At 40.7% G+C, this 16797-nt stretch overlaps 1 protein-coding gene across 4 annotated transcripts in view; it reads right to left on the reverse strand.

Moving 5' to 3' along the window:
* Window positions 1-16797, reverse strand: part of LOC100558465 (glypican-5) — a 500734-nt gene that overhangs the window by 52440 nt on the left and 431497 nt on the right. The gene's annotated exons all lie outside the window — the stretch shown is intronic.

Here is a 16797-nt window from a genome sequence, read left to right on the forward strand (position 1 = left end):
CATCAGGTGTTTTGGCTGCCTTTTTGCACCTAGACAATGAAGAGCAGCTTCCAGCTCATACCGAACTCTCTGGCTGCTCTTCTGGTGCAAAGTCCCTAAGGACACGGACTTCACATAAGAATACTACCTTCTGCAATGTTCCTGAGATATGTATTCAAGTGCCATCAGAACATATAAGTTGAAATTGTTGTTATTGTGTGTCTCCAAGTCATTACCAACATATGAAAACCCCAAGGCATATCTATCATGGACATTCTTGGCCAGGTTTGCTACTGTTTTCCTCTGAGGCTGAGAGAGTATTATTTGTCCACCCAGTAAGTTCCCATGGCTGAGCAGGAATTTTAACGCTTGGTATATAAAATCCTAGTCAAATCCTAAAAATACTATATCACACTGGATTGTGTAAATTTGAATATTTATTTCAATTATATGCCACCCTTCTCTCAAAACGGAGCCCAAAGTTTGTTACAGATTGATGATGATAAGTGGAAGCTCTTACTTGTGTCTGCGATCCAGAGTCACTCACAGAGCAATAACATGCCACTCAGGTTTGCAGTACAAAAATACAGGAACTTTACTATCTCCAAGAGATCAAAAACAGTAGTGTTTACAATGATCCCTCTGATCACTTACAGAAGTCCACAGTCATAAATGGTCCTTTCTCAGTCCACAAATCTGCTTCAGAGAAGAATACAGTTCTGGTTCTTCTCCCTCTTTTCTCAGCAGCAAAAGGCCTCAAAATAGCAAAGCCTCTCTGAGTACACTGCTCTATTCACCAGCAGTACTCAGCACTGAAAACTTGCCCAAACTGGTTCTGCAGCAGCAGAACAGAAACAGTATCAAATCAATCACCAGGTCTTTGCAGGATCAGCCAATCGGCTTCATGTACTTCATTTTCCAGTTAACACACACAGCACAGTGCGTTTGCAAACTGTGACAAAGTTCAATATTTAACTTTCTGAAAGTTACATTTGTCTAAAATTGCTTTCTGTTTTCCAAATCTCCGAAATCAATCTTCACAACACAGTTCAGAATAAAAGGCAGTTCTAACACTACTCTTGAAACAGATACATCTGCATGAAATAGAATATGGATGATTAGACTGGTGCTGTAAGTTTTAACTGGCCAGTAAAATATACGAAACATTTAAGCTAAACTTTGCCTTCAGCTGTACTATTTGACTTCCTGAGGTTTGGCTGAGCCCATTAACAATGTCTTTAAGAAACATTAGCAAATAATTTCCAATTAAAATGAAAACACCAGTTAATTGATTGTATATACATCAACCAGTGCTATAAAGCTCTTATGATTGATTATGTGTTTTTAATTCTTGTAATCTCCATGAAGTTAAATTAATCACTACTATGGAAGCATATTAATATTAGACTCTGGTGACATATCTCTGCTTGTTCACTATGCCTTGAGGAATCATAAAAAATGATTATTAAAACAACTGGAGTTGGCATGGATCATAAGTACACTCTGTTGAAAAGGAGATGAGATTCATGCAGAAAATGTATCCTGGAAGAAAAATATTTCAAAATATGCATATTAATGTTTATTAGAAAAGTATGCTTATTAGTCAACAGCTTATTTGGAGTTAAGAGCAAAAGTGTAGAAAGACATGTGATATCTAAATATGACTGGGAATGGCTAGCAAAAAAAAACAAAACAAAAACACTTAGATGGGGCTCTAGCTCAGTGATAGAGTATGTGCTTTGCATTCAGAAGGTCCTAGGTTCAGTTTTCATTATTTCCAGATACAGCTAGGAAGCATACTTGTCTGAAATCATAGAGAATTGTTGCTAGTTAGAGTCAACAATACTAAGCTAGATGGACTTGGTAGTCTGACTTAAGGAGTTTCCTATGTTCCTATCTTCCACAGATCACCATGACTCTCATGATTTTTTAATGCATTGTTTTGGTTTTGATACGTGCTGAAGTACACATGAACAAGAGAACAATACCAGCATAGGTAGTGATTATGGCTTAAATAGTGGCATGGTGGCAGGGGATAAATGCCTGTGGGTCCTGCGGTGATGGGATGAGCATGTGAGTAAGTCTTTTTCAAGGGAAAAAAACCCTGCTCTGTCAGTTCCCAAGCTTCTTGTGAAGAAGCAGGACAGATTTCTCTAGTGATGGAAATGGCTTTATCTGCTGTTCTCCTTCCCCATTGCACATCAGTGTACTATGCTGAAACAGTTGATTAGGATATCTGCAAAATCTTACCCCACCAGCTTGCATTCATGTTCAGTAAACTAGATTATTGCCTTTTTATTTCTGTGCACCCTAATGCTTGCTTAGGAGCTATTCACAAAGAACATCTTTACAAGGCTTCAGCAATGATGCATTACATGAGTCCTCCTGGGGAGATAGTACAGGTTACAAATGAAGCAGTAGTTGTTATAGTTGTTGTAGGGTTACTGTTGTAGCTGTTGTTGTTGTTGTTGTTGTTACAATTCACTTTTTAGCCCCAACCTCCAGGGTGAACCTTCTAACCAAGACTGTTGTACTCATAAGACTGTTGTCTGCTTCTACAGCAGTGATTCCCAAAGTGGGCGCTACTGCCCCCTGGTGGGCACTGGTGATGGCACCTATTAGGACACGGAGGCGAGGCCAGGGGAGGGGCGGGGCCTCTTCCCAAGTGCCGGAGATAGGGCTGAGCACTTGAGGCGCCTGTTAGGACACAGGGGGCGGAGCTAGGGAAGTGGGCGTGGTTTCTTCCCAAGAGCCCGAGACAGGGCTGAGAATCTATACCTCTCCTGAGGCACTTGTTGGGACACGGAGGGCAGAGCTGAGGAAGGGGGCGGGGCCTCCTTCCAAGAGCCCAAGACAGGGCTGAACCTCTATACCTCTCCTGAGAGGCCTTTTAGGACTAAAGGATGGGGCTAGGGGTGGGGTGGGGGTGGGGCCTCTTTCCAAGAGCACAGGAGAGGGCTGAGACTCTGTATACTTCCCCTGAGGTGCTTGTTAGAACACGGGGGCGGGGTAGAGAGGTTCGGCTCCATCAGGCACTTGGGAAGAGGCCCCGCCCTCTTCTCTAGCCCCACCCCCTGTGTCCTGGCAGTGCCACAGGACAGGGATAGAAGCTCAGCCCTGCCTCAGAGCTCGTAACTCCACCCATCCCAGTCCTGGCCGCCCATTTGTGGCCCCGCCCACCTCCTCCTCCCCCTCCCAGCCCTGAATCTTGGACTAGGGGAGAGGCTCAGCCCCGCCCTTTTGAGCAGGAGCCATGCTCCCCAAGCCACGCCCCCCTTTCCAGGGGGCGCTGAGTAATATTTTTTCTGTAAAGGGGGTGGTAAGCCAAATAAGTTTGGGAACCATTGTTCTACAGGGTTGTTTCTCTCGCTGGAAATTCTAACCCAGGCATGGGCAAACTTCAGTCATCCAGGTGTTTTGGATTTTAACTCCTAGAAATTCCAGCCAGCTAATTGGCTGTTGAAGTCCAAAATGCCCGGAGGGCTGAAGTTTGCCCATGCCTGTTCTATCCTCAAGGAATTCACCAGGTTGCAGAACAGAATGTGGATGGAGGTCTGATTAAGGAGCTGGATGTATTTACTTAATGAGCCTATTCTATAAGAAGAGCTGCCAATATCCTGCTCAGCAGGCAACTGAAAGAAGATGGTAGATATTGATTGTTGCCTTTAGGAGGGGAAAGAAGAAATCTGTTTACAGTTCCCATGAGGACACTGTCTGCATGTGTTGTCTGAATGGCTAGAGATGGTAGTAATAATCATTTTGTGGTCACAGAAAAATGCCATTTTTTCAGCAAAACTGTACAAAACTTTTTCCATAGTTGCGTTTTAAAGTGCCACATAAAAACAGATTATTTAAATTGCATCCCCCTTTTTGTGGCAAGGGAAAAAAAGCAAATGCTGCCTACTGGGGTGATGTCTCATCTCCAAAGCTGCCTGATCAAAATGCAGAAACTAATTCTCCTTGACGTGTTAAATGTCACTTAGTCACAATGTGCGATATTCTTTCTTGGATGTGAAATAAACATACTGAGCAGTTGCAGACATTTTGTTCTACACACACACACACACAAAGTTCTCAAGGACAAAGGGAGTGATTTAAAGTGTGTAGGTAGTAAAAGCACAAAGGGATAAAGCTACATTTGTACAATGATGATATCTTTCAGCATCCATCTGAAATAAACATGATGTTAACTTGGTGAGCTAAATATCACTAACACAATGCCGATATTATAAGCAGAACTAAAAGGCAGACAAATCACACAAATGAGATTCCGCGCTGTGATTTGGTCTTTTAAGTATAGGCTGAAAGATTGTTACCACTACTGGCGCTACTGGCTGGCAGTGAAAAGTAGAGACATCACACTGGCAAAGAAGGTCCACATAGAGAAAGCAATGGTATTCCCCGTAGTAACCTATGGATGGGAGAGCTGGACCATTAGAAAGGCTGAGTGAAGGAAGATAGATGCATTTGAACTCTGGTGCTGGAGGAAAATTCTGAGAGTGCCTTGGACCGCAAGAAGATCCAACCAGTCCATACTCCAGGAAATAATGCCCGTCTGCTCAGTGGAGGGAAGGATATTAGAGGCAAAGTTCTTTGGCCACGTAATGAGAAGACAGGAAAGCTCAGAGAAGAGACTGATGCTGGGAAAAATGGAAGGAAAAAGGAAGAGGGGCCGAGCAAGGGCAAGGTGGATAGATGGCATCCTTGAAGTCACTGGTTTGACCTTGAAGGAGCTGTGGGTGGCGATGGTCGACAGGGAGCTCTGGCATGGGCTGGTCCATGAGGTCATGAAGAGTCGGAAGCGACTGAATGAATAAACACCAACAACTGGTAGATTGGACTATATTGCAGTTAAGGTCACAAGATTATTAGAACACATTATGAAGCAGCATTGTCTTTCAAAATATTAGACAGACTGTTAGAACATGCTCCATGAAGTGAATCTGACTCCAACACAGTTATAGAAAATATCTTTTAAATAATTCTAATAGAAGACCAAGATGGATTTGTGGCATATATGGTAGTTTATATGAAACAGTCTCCCTATATAAAAATATTAGGGCTCAATTTAATTAACTATATAAAATAGCACATGGTATGAATTGATGCTAGATGCAGGAGTAGCCTTCCTGGGATTACTAGTACGATATTGATTAGCAATCCTCTTGCCATATAATGATGATCAGGAGTCTTTGCTTTCAACCCCCTGGCTAGATGCCATTTGTATTCTAACACAACACAGAAAAGTTTAAATATGGAAAACAGCAACAAAAAAGCTGCCATCTTTGAATAAATTCATTTCCAAAATGGCTCCAGCTCTCAAATCAAATGTATTACTGTTATCTTCAATTCTGAAAAAAAAGTATTCTTATAACAGCACAGTTTTCTTATAGCTAATTCTGGTTATCATCCAAACTGAAAATAATGGAAGCTTATCTGTTGGCAACATGCCAGGAACTGGTTTATACTTCAATTTACAGGTTGAAGATTTACAAAGAAGAATTTTCCACAACTTCCAATATAAAAACAGTTTAGCAGTGGAATATGCTGATCCCATCTATATTAAATCAATTATGCCCAATGTAGCTTAAACCGAAGTAGCATACTTTAAACTTCAGCCTAAAGAGATTGGGGATTTTCTATATAGATTTTCAAGAGAAAAGTTTGAGCAGATATATGTTGTTTTGTATACCTCTAGGAATTTATATACACTAGTCAGTTCTTCAATTTATACTCAATGGAAATATGTCACCTCATTACCAGTTTTATTAGAGAAATGTCTGTAAGGCAAGAAATATTATAAACCTCTTCATAAATGGCAATAGTACATTATTTTGGCATTCACTATTTTCATCTTTTTTCTCTCTCTTCACCAGATAGTGTGACTTGCCCAATGTCACCAAGCAGAAATTTCCATTGCCAAGCAGAAATTCAGACCTTAGTCTCCAGAGTCATTGCTCAAACCCCTAAACTATGCTGGCTCTTAATAAGAGTAGGTTAAATGGATGTATGGAATATATTTAACATTATTTTAATAAACATAATGCTGGGCCCTCTGTTTCTTGTGCGCTACTATAACTAAATATAGTACTATATAGTTTTGCTGCTGTTTAGAAGCATCATTTCTAACTTTATAACTAGAGTTAGAAATGATACTTCTAAACATCAGCAAACACAGTAGCTTTGATGAACTAGTTGAAAGAATGGTACATAAAACAAAGAGTATTATTATACCCCAATGATTGAGGTCTGGATTTTAGCTGAATAATTTGGGATATGTACATAATGTTTTCACCTGTATCTAGTGATAGCCTTCTCTCCTTCAAACTGTCCAGTCAGACTAAACCTGATTTCACCCCACTGGATGGTCACCCTTACCTGGTCTGTATTTTGTTGCTGCAGCAGATAGCCATAGAGCCCTGAAGATCTTCTGGCCATTGATGGAGATTTGCAATGGCAGCTGCATAACTTGGGGAAAGGAGGGGGCAATCTCTTCTTTGCTCAGGTTGCATGGCACCTTTACTAAGGTCAACAAGGGTGTCTGGCAATGAGAAGGAGCTCAGTCTCTACAGCTATGTGGCTGAATGCCTCAGTTCCACCCCTTTTCCCCTCCACTGTGGAGTGTTATAGGGGAACGGGGATGGTGGAATTGGCCTGTGTGGACAGCTGAACTGATTCAAAATAGAGCTGGTCCTGGTGTCCATACCAACTTCCAAAGTGCAGGGTTGCTTTGGAGCATTCCCCAAATTCTGCTAATGTTGGTAAAACTGGATTAACCAGTTTCACCTTACATTATGGGTTAGAAGTCCCTCTGCATTGTATGGATGTTCAGAAATTACCTCTGGGATTTCCAGCCAGTGTAATGACTTTATCAGATGGGGGCTGGGAAGCATCGTAGGACACTTCCCTGCTGATTCAGCAACAGATGGGCACACTGCCAATCCCACAACACTGTTAATAATAATAATAATAATAATAATAATTTTATTCTTATATCCTGCCCCATCTCCCCGGAGGGACTCGGGGCGGCTTACATGGGGCCATGCCCAGACACGACAGCACAAATCAGATAAAACATTAAACCGAGCAGTAAAACTTCAAAACAGTCATAAAAGTCAATATACACAATAATATTAAAATCCCGATTTGGGTCAAAAGATCCAGGCCAAGGTGCAAAGCAATATCAAGTTATCAGGGAGGGATAATTATACAGCAGGTGTAATACTTAAAGTGCTGAATGAATCCTAAAAACAATCCAGAGGGTCTACTGCTTAATAGGTAAATAACATGATCCCACAAGGATCAGTCAACGAAGGCCTTCTGGAATAGCCAAGTTTTCAGGCTCTTCCTGAAGGAAAGTAGGGTAGGGGCCTGCCTAATCTCCCTGGGGAGCGAGTTCCACAGCTGGGGGGCCACGGCGGAGAAGGCCCTCTCCCTCGTCCCCACCAACCGCAACTGCGAAGTTGGTGGAAGCGAGAGGAGAGCCTCCCCCGACAAGCGAAGAGGTCGTGCGGGTTCATAGGGGGAAATGCGGTCTCGAAGGTAGGTGGGTCCCAAACCGTTAAGGGCTTTGTAGGTGATAACCTGCACCTTGAATTGGGCTCGGAAAATAAATGGCAGCCAGTGGAGCTCTTTAAACAGCGGCGTTGAGTGCGTCCTGTAATCTGCCCCAGTTAGAAACCTGGCTGCCGATCGTTGTACTAGTTGTAGTTTCCGAGCCGTCTTCAAAGGCAGCCCCACGTAGAGCGCATTGCAGTAATCCAGTCTAGAGGTAACTAAGGCATGGACCACCATGGTCAGATCTGACTTCTCAAGGTATGGTCGCAGCTGTTGGACTTCTGGTAAAGGCCCCACCCACAATTGAAGTGGAAGCATCATACAATGCTTCCCCCCTAACAAGGGAGCTTGACCATGTTGTGCTGGCTCTAATGGAGCCAGCACAGATCCTTGCCTCTCGGGTGGCACTTCCCATGTGTGATAGGGAAAGTGTCACTGCAAGGGAGTGGCACGCAGGGTGGCGGATTCGTCCCGCTGCCTCTCTGTTTCTTCGACCTCATGTGATAAGGTCATTAGACAGGCCCTTATTTTCCCCCAGAAGCTCTTTTTTATTAGAACTAAGCAGTGAACCTCAGTCCTCCTTCACTTTTCAGGAAAGCTGGTAGTGATTATCGAAGGTGATTTTCTTAATGCTATTTTTACTGCTCTTTACTTTATTTTATTGTTAGCATTCCTCCAAGTATCTGATTTGTAAATTAATGTTGCAAAATTATTTTTCAAAGAAAGGAAGTGTGCAAGTATTAAAACAAATAAATACTTTATCCTCATTGCCTTGTAGATGATAAAATGTCTTTTCCATTAGCATAATTTACAGTTCACCTGTTGTTTGCTAGTTTAGCCACAGTTTACATTTATTTTGACTACATTCTACTTTACTCTTGATGCATAAGTATTTTATGGCAGGAGTGAAGCAGTATTAGATAGTGAAACTATATGTGAAATGTTGAGAGAAATATCTGAAATGATGACAAAGTGATTCAAGAGCAGCAGGAACAGACAGTGGTTTTAATGCTCGCTATTATTTTATGGATGCAATCGGAAGAGATTAGGGTTGCTCGCTGCAGGGACCTATTATGTGCAAATAGCTATGGGGCATGGAAAATACTGTACAGATGGCACTGAAATTAGAATGGAACAACACAAAGATTTGGGCTAATGTCTCCATATTTCAAACACATGAGAACACTGGCAGCAAGGTGATAAAGATGCCTGTGGCTTTGAATGGGAAGTGGGTTGGGAAAAGGATTGCAATGCAGGCAGATCTACAAAAAGATCACAAAGAACATGATATACTACCGTTATCATGTATTTTAAAAAAGGTAAAGGTTTTCCCCTGACATTAAGTCTAGTCATGTCTGACTCTGGGGGTTGGTGCTCATCTACATTTCTAAGTCAAAGAGCCAGCGTTGACCATAGACACCTCCAAGTTCATGTGGCCAGCATGACTTCATGGAGTGCTATTACCTTCCCACCAGAGTGGTATCTGTTGATCTACTCACATTTTCATGTTTTCAAACTGCTAGGTTGGAAGAAGCTAGGGCTAACACCAGGAGCTCACCCCGCTCCCTGGATTCAAACCACCAACCTTTCAGTCAACAAGCTCAGCACCTCAGTGGTTTAATCCACTGCACCACCATGGGCTCCAGTCATGTATTTTGGCTATACCTTAATACAATCTATGCATATTTCAATACATTCTATAAATGTCAACTTGTTAGTGGAATGTAAATGCATAAACTAATTTTATACCTGCATGTGCTACTTGGTCTCTGCTATTTCCTTCTTTCCCCCATCCTCTGAAGCACCCAGATCTATTATAGTACTGTTAAAGCCCATGTTCCACAATTCCATGTCTTTTGGAAATGGGAAGGGAGCCTACAGAGACACCTAGCTGTTACTGTATTCAGACATAAAATGACTTCAGTGGATTTTACTGGCTGATACAGTCATATTGCTCCTGCAATTCTTCACCAAGCACAAAAAAGTCATGGTAATGGGGTGGGGACTTCAGCAGATAGGAACAGTAGATCTGGATAGTGGTGATGGTAAATGGTTCGGCATAAGAAACTACCATGCTATACTAAGCCATGCAGGATTGCAGCCTGTATATGTTTGAAGCAAATAATACAAAAAGGTAATAAGAGAAGAAATAGCTTCTGAAAAGCACTTTTATGATAACACATTTCAAAAGTGCCAATGGAGGTTTCTGGAAATTGCTAGAAAAAAACAGTTATGATACTCAGAACTGAAAGAAGGGCTTCAACAGAATCGAGTATCGTGCTTTCATGAGGGAGCTTTCAAATTTTTTGATCTCTTGATAAACAAAAACTTTGGAGAATACCTTAAAACCTTTCTAATGGTTACAGCTGTTTTATTGACAAAGCTAAAGGCACCTGAGGCCATATTTTCAAAATGTATTTTGCAGGTTTACATTTCCTTAGGCTCCAATATTTTGTAGCTTGTCTTCAAAGTTTCATTTCTTAAGCAAGCAGGCTTTGCCCAGTCCAAAAACAACATTTCTTATTCTCACTCTTGCTGATTCATAGTTTTTTGTTCTAAAATGAATTTAGGTCTTTAGCATTTTCACACTTAGAGAACTGGCCTCGAATTGCTACGCACTCCCCTTGCTCTCCCAAAATATTAGTTACCTTTTCAAGTCAAAATCTAATGAGAAGTGGCATTATTTGTGAACTACATTTGTGTCTGAAAGGTATATAATATCCCACTTCAGAGTTTCATATTAAGGCAACATTTTGAGGGCATTTGGGGGGAACAGCCCATGATTAATTAAAAACAGAAAATATCTTAATGATGCACAGTGTAAATTATGTCTCAGGAATTTATCACATGAAAGTGGCAAACTGGCTTTGAAGCAGGACTGTCACCTTTTGTGTGATGTTGCATACAACCTATTGTTAGTCTGTCACCTCCTGTCCCTGTCACTTACCCCATGCAATGAGGTCATATCCACTTCTGTTCTGATATGCTAGCAGTGAACTGATTTTAGAAGGTGGGATTTTATGCTATCTATGACAGAATCATATAATTATATAGTTGGAAGTGACCTTGTGGACCATCCAGTCCAACCCCTTGCCAAGAAGCAGGGAAATCACATTCAAAGCCATCCACCCTCTGTTTAAAAGCCTCCAAAGAAGGAGCCTCCACCACACTCCGGGGCAGAGAGTTCCACTGCTGAACAGCTCTCACAGTTAGGAAGTTCTTAATCATGCAAATGCAGTGGGATAGTGGCTTTGCACAATAAAGCCCCAAATCCACTATACATATTTGAGATTTGATACTGGTTTCCTAAATAGTACCTTTCCACTACATTCAGCATTTTCAGATAGATTCTTTGACACATTTGAAGAACAAGTAGATGGATAAAATGAAATGTAAAAAAAATACTCTTATTGTTACCCATAGTGCCATACATCCTAGGCTTTCATATATGGAAGACCAGAAATACTTTGTTTCTGATGTGCTAGAAACTGATACTCTATAGGTGCCCATTGCCTACAATTGTCTCTTTTTTCAAAATTTGCTGCACACCAACGGGTCATGGCTTGGCACAAATCCATGGGGCACCACCTTGAAAAACATTACCCAAGCATCTGCAGGTTCACTCAAAGACATAAAAGTCCATTTATGAAGACATAATATATGGTCTTCTGGTATGATTTCTCTTTAGTCCTCAGGTAGCTATTGATACGAACCACTTTTTGCAGTTATGTCTTGCTATAGTTTTCTTTAGAACAAAGTCATATATACATTAAAGCTGTAGCAAAATTACCACAGTGTTCTAACATAAACTTTGGGAGTAGACTGTTCTCTCAAGGTCCATAAGCTTTACTTTCATTTTTTATTTCTACGTTCCACTTCAATTCTATTTTAAACCTTCCATTCCTTGACATTTAATATGTTAATAGGTTAAATATAAAGAAATGCTTTACTTAACAGTTTATCTTTAGGTAGACCAAAGGGCAATTATATATTTATGAAAATCCCAATTATGGTAAACACTCACTAGAGCCTGAGCAGGCATTGAATAAATACCTAGCATTTGCAAAGTGTTAATACTGTATTCACAGTTTCACTTGGGCTATTTTCTGCTGTTTCTAAAATATAACTTGACAATACTGGCTGATATACTCCTTGACCTATTAAGTATTCTCACTGACAATAATAAATTTACTAGATTGCTAATGATTTAGTAAATGTTAACACAGCCTACCACTATGCGCTGACATTTATGAAACTTACATTGATATATTTTAGTTTCCCATTGTGTTAGAGAAACCTACTAATACCTTTCATGGTCAAGTCAGCATGATGCATTCCTGTTCAAATCAGCATGATGCATTATTATCATTAACAATGAAAATGCCACTTGTTAGGAGCCAGTCACAGTTTGCATTGCTGGCCTTAATTTGGCCTATTAAATTTACCCAAGTATGGTAAAGCCTTCCAGTACATTATGTAGATAAACTCTTTCTTTTCACATACAGCATAGTAAAATAGCAAGACAATGTTTTTAGCAGTTATGTCCTAGGAAGAAAAAAAATAGTTTGGTTTTCCTGACCTTCCAGAAATGTAAATATGTCAAGAAAATCTAGAAAATAATTTTTTAAGGTGCATTCTCATTTGATGGAAATTCAGTCAATATTATCAGTTCTTTCCTTTAACTGGGTGCTCTTAAATAACTGGAGTTTCACATTCACAGTTATAATGGTCTTGTTGCCCTGAGGCAGAATAAAGAGTTGTTGCTTGTTTTGCTTGTGGCTAAATAGGGCAGGAAATAGAGTTTAGTTCATGAAATCTTGCAAAGACACTGGTAGTGTAATACATTTGTTGCCACCACTATTTTAAGCTATGGATTTGGAACTGATGAAGCCATGATATTTATTATGGTTTCTTTACTGAAGAAAATATTTACAATTTAAATTTTCAGAGACAAATTTAGAGTTTACAAATATATATAGTAGGTTTGTGTATTCCAGGTAAACTGTGATCCGTTTTGGTGTCCCAGATTTTGATGTGGGCCCTGATCTGTTTTCGGGAGGGCAGATATCTGTTTTTGCTCTGGGGTGCTGAAATATTCATTTTCTATCTGACCCATTATGGGGGTGGGCTTCCCAGGCTCCCATTCCTATCATTGTAGGCATTTAAGCTGTTTCTACTCTAGAGGCACTGAAGGCAAGTGCATACACTTTAAGGAGGTTTCTTAAAGCTGTTTCTAGAGCAGAGGTGCTGCAGGCAGGCACACATGCTTTCTCTCCTGGGCCTGCAACATGCCATGCATTCTTCCCAATGCATTTAAAAGCAGCTTCTTAAAGCTGTTTCTACCCTAGAGGAGAGGCACTGCAGACAGGTGTGTGCGCTTTAAGGAGGCTTCTGTTTCTACTCTAGAGGAGAGGTGCTGCAGGCATGCACACATGCTTTCTCTCCCAGGCCTGTGCACCACTCCACAAACTCTTTCCAATGCATTTTAAGGAGGCTTCCCCACTACAATGTAGGGAAGAGCAATGAACTTCTGGAGCTATCCTCTCTGGGCTTCCTTAAAAAAACCCTCTTTTTCCTAGCAAGCTTCAATCTCCTTTCTGAATTGGGTTTAATGCTTCCTTACAGCTGCTTCTACTAGTTTCTACTCTAGAGGAGAGGTAACTGGTAGGAGCTTTCAGGGAATGAGGGTTTTATTTTTATTTGCTGGGATTAATAAAAAAGATTAAACCATGACGCCAAATAGGGGAGGAGGAGCCAAGATTGGCTCCCACTTGCTTTCGTTGCAGGTGGGTTTTCATACTGGGAGGGCCCTTACAGTTACAGGCTCCCAAAGTTATTGAAAGCACCAAAAGAAATGGAAGAAAACAAATCTGCGCACAAGTCTATTATGTAGGCATTTTTTGCTAATCAGTGTTGCTGACATTTGTTCACTGGAGAATTATTTGGACCAAGATCCACTACACTTTTAGCATTATGGAAATAAGGCATGTGAATTATATGGCCCATGGGTTCACAGATGCATAACAAATTATTCAATGTTGGGGGAGGGGAATAGCTTATAGTTTGCATTAGAGCTGACTAGCTTCCTACCAACCAGGTCAAAAGTGTGTGAGAAGGTTATGTATGTACTTAAAAAATATGATTACACAACCCCTGGAAAAGTACAAAACCTACACAATTCATTTTATATTTGTGTAAAGTCTCAACAGGATTCTGGCCTTGATATGAACTAGCATGGATAAGCTAGAAAGCTACTATTTCTCAAATATGCATTATCTGACCATCTGTCAAGAAAGGATCAAGTCTGGAATTCAGTGACCTATTTTTAAAAAATAAATAAATAAAAGCAAATCTTGAGATAGAAATCACAATCCAGTTTGAAGGAGAAAAAATTTGGAGTTTTCTTCCCACCTATCAGTAGCTATTCTGGTCAGGGGAAGGATGGAGCTGTCATACAGCTGTACTTGAGTAGTCTTGGGGAAAGCATTGTTCCCATGCTTTTCCTAAGACTGTGCACATGTACCCCCTTGTGCACTGCTCCTAAAAGTACTTTTACTGGTGTGATTTCTGTTTATACACATTATCATTATGTTTATACACATTAATAAAGAAATATCTGGACACAGATTTTTTTTAAAGGCTTTACGTTTATTACATGATAGTTTATTTAACCTTGTGGAATTGTTGTTAGGCAACAATAAAAAATGGAAGTCTGAGAATACTGCTAGTAGTTGATGATCCCTCTATCTTTGCATCTGAGCCTGGAAAAATTAGTACATTGCCGCTGGCTATTAGCTTCTAGTTCTGGTTTACATCAAATAGTGGAGCCAGCAAAAGCAGAAATGAAAGATTGACATCAACCTCAGTAGGATACTTAAGATTATGATAATCTTGAGGTATAAGGACAATGAGATCTATCTCTATTCATATTGTCAAACAACAGATTTATAAAACCCATCCTTGCACCCTCCCCCATAAGTGTAATACGATAGTTAACTTTCAAAATGGTCTTCTATGCCAAGATAAATGAATTCTACAGTGTTCATAAAGCATTAAAAAGCACAAGTTAGTCCTTTTAGTAGACTAAACTTTTGCTATTAAGAGAATGTCATGAAAATCTATGAAGTCCAGGAAAAAAATCAATGCAATGCAAACAAAGATAGATAAACCCAAGGACTGCATGCATCTATCTGACTATATATCAGTTGCTTCACTCCAAACCCCACAGGATTATAAAAACCTCTAAATGGTACAACTAGAATGTTTTCCCACAAGCTTCAATTTATTAATCTCTCATTAATAATTAATCTATTGGCAGTCAAGTTGATTGTTATTCAGTACTGTACATTATCCAGTGTAATGTAGTGCTTTGGATGTTGGACTAGGAGCCCTTCCAGACAGGCCCAAAACACAAATGATGCTTCAGGTAAAAGTGAATTAATCTGGAGAAAATTGAGATTTCCGAGTTTGCTCCAGATAAATAAAACACCTGGAAAGGTCCAGATCTTTTCAGGTACTGGGCCTGTGGGGATTGATTTCCAGGACTGCTTCCACAGTCCTGGAGACCAATCCTCGCAGCCATCCTGGTTCTTGGGCTCCTGAAATCTTACGGCACGGGAGGGCCCACTCCCTCCTAACCAGTCCCCCCATTTTCCCCTAAGAAACTTACCCAGGGGGCCTACCAGCAGCACAGACTCCTCTGCTGAGTACTCCTAACATGTCATTTTCACATATCAGGAGGTGCACAAAAATGACATGTCAGGAGAACTGTGAAGAGGAGTCTGCGCTACGGGCAGGCCCCTCCACTAAGTTGTTTGTTGTTTGTTTTTTTGAAATGGGAGGCTGGAGGGGAGTCGCACCAAAGGTTGATGCGGGATGACATCTAGCCCGGGGTTTGGGTTGGGGACAGAAACCTGGGAGAAAGTGGGTTAAAATAACCCTGTCTGAAAGGGCCCTAGGAAAACCAGGTTCAGATCAGCCATGGAAACCAAATGGATGATCATGGGCAAGTCACACACTCTCAATTTCAGAGTAAGATACTGAAAGAGTATGACATTTTTCCTCGACTTATATATGTATCACATAACATGCTGACACTTGTGCACATTGGTAATATATAAGAGGGGAAAGGATTTAGACTGAAGATTCCTAGATAGGACATTTTTGATTGGATGTGGATAAATGAAACTATGGATACTGATTCTGCAGATGCCGGGGTCAAATTGTACTAAAATGTTATCCTCAAGGTTTTGAAATAAGAGGAGCAAATGGTTTGAAAAATAGCATTTCAGAAATAAGAAGTGCAATCTGGATCATTGTGAAGAAAGAGCACCAAAGTAGGTAAAAGAGGATAGGTTTCTGTATAATAGAAGAGACAAAAGTGGGCAAATGGGAAAAACAAAGACAAGTTACATTATTCATTAGTATGATGACTGTGGGATGAAGAGGAAGTGCACTTTAAAAGTAATGAAGTCTTATATATGGCTATGGAGCTGCTTCTGGTCTTTTTGAATATATAGGCAGGGCCAAGGCAGTAGTAGGCAGGGGCAGCTGACCCCCTGGAGTAGCTTTGGTTTTCTCTCTTCATAGAATGACCTCTGACTTTCCCATAAATTGTATCAAAATCCATACTCCAACACCTACACCATTGTACCATGCTGAATCATCTAAGGACTTCATCACATTGGGGTCTAAATGGTGGGCGATAGCTGGGGGATTAGTTAGGCAACATGGTGAATCCAGTGGGCAGCATGGGAACCATCGTGCACATCACCCCCTTACCCATCCCACGGGGGGAAGTGTTGCCACCCTGCTTTCCCCGGCATTCACCCTGTTCTTTCCTATGAAGCCTCCTGTGTTCTCTGGGCAAGGTCCTAGCACTCTGCCAGGATGCTGGAAGCACAGAGCCCTGCTGGAAATACTCTACATTATTTGATGGGCTCTGGCAGGCTCTGTACTTGCAATGTCCTGCAAATGTCTTAGGATGCTGAAATTTGTTAATGTGATGAGGTTCTAAAGCAGCTTCTACCCTTTTTCCCTAAAATAAGACATCCCCAGAAAATAAGACCTAGTAGAGGTTTTGCTGAATTGCTAAATATAAGGCCTCCCTCGAAAGTAAGACCTAGCAAAGTTTTTTTTTTTTTTTTGGAAGCATTCCCGCTGAACAGAACAGGATTGGTAAATGTATTTCTAGAGTGTTGTACATGGAAATAATGGTAACAAGAAATTCTTGATAGGATTCAGTTTGTCTGGTTATGCTTG

The sequence above is a fragment of the Anolis carolinensis genome, chromosome 3 (genome assembly GCF_035594765.1).
Source record: "Anolis carolinensis isolate JA03-04 chromosome 3, rAnoCar3.1.pri, whole genome shotgun sequence".
Classification (NCBI taxonomy): Eukaryota; Metazoa; Chordata; class Lepidosauria; order Squamata; family Dactyloidae; genus Anolis; species Anolis carolinensis.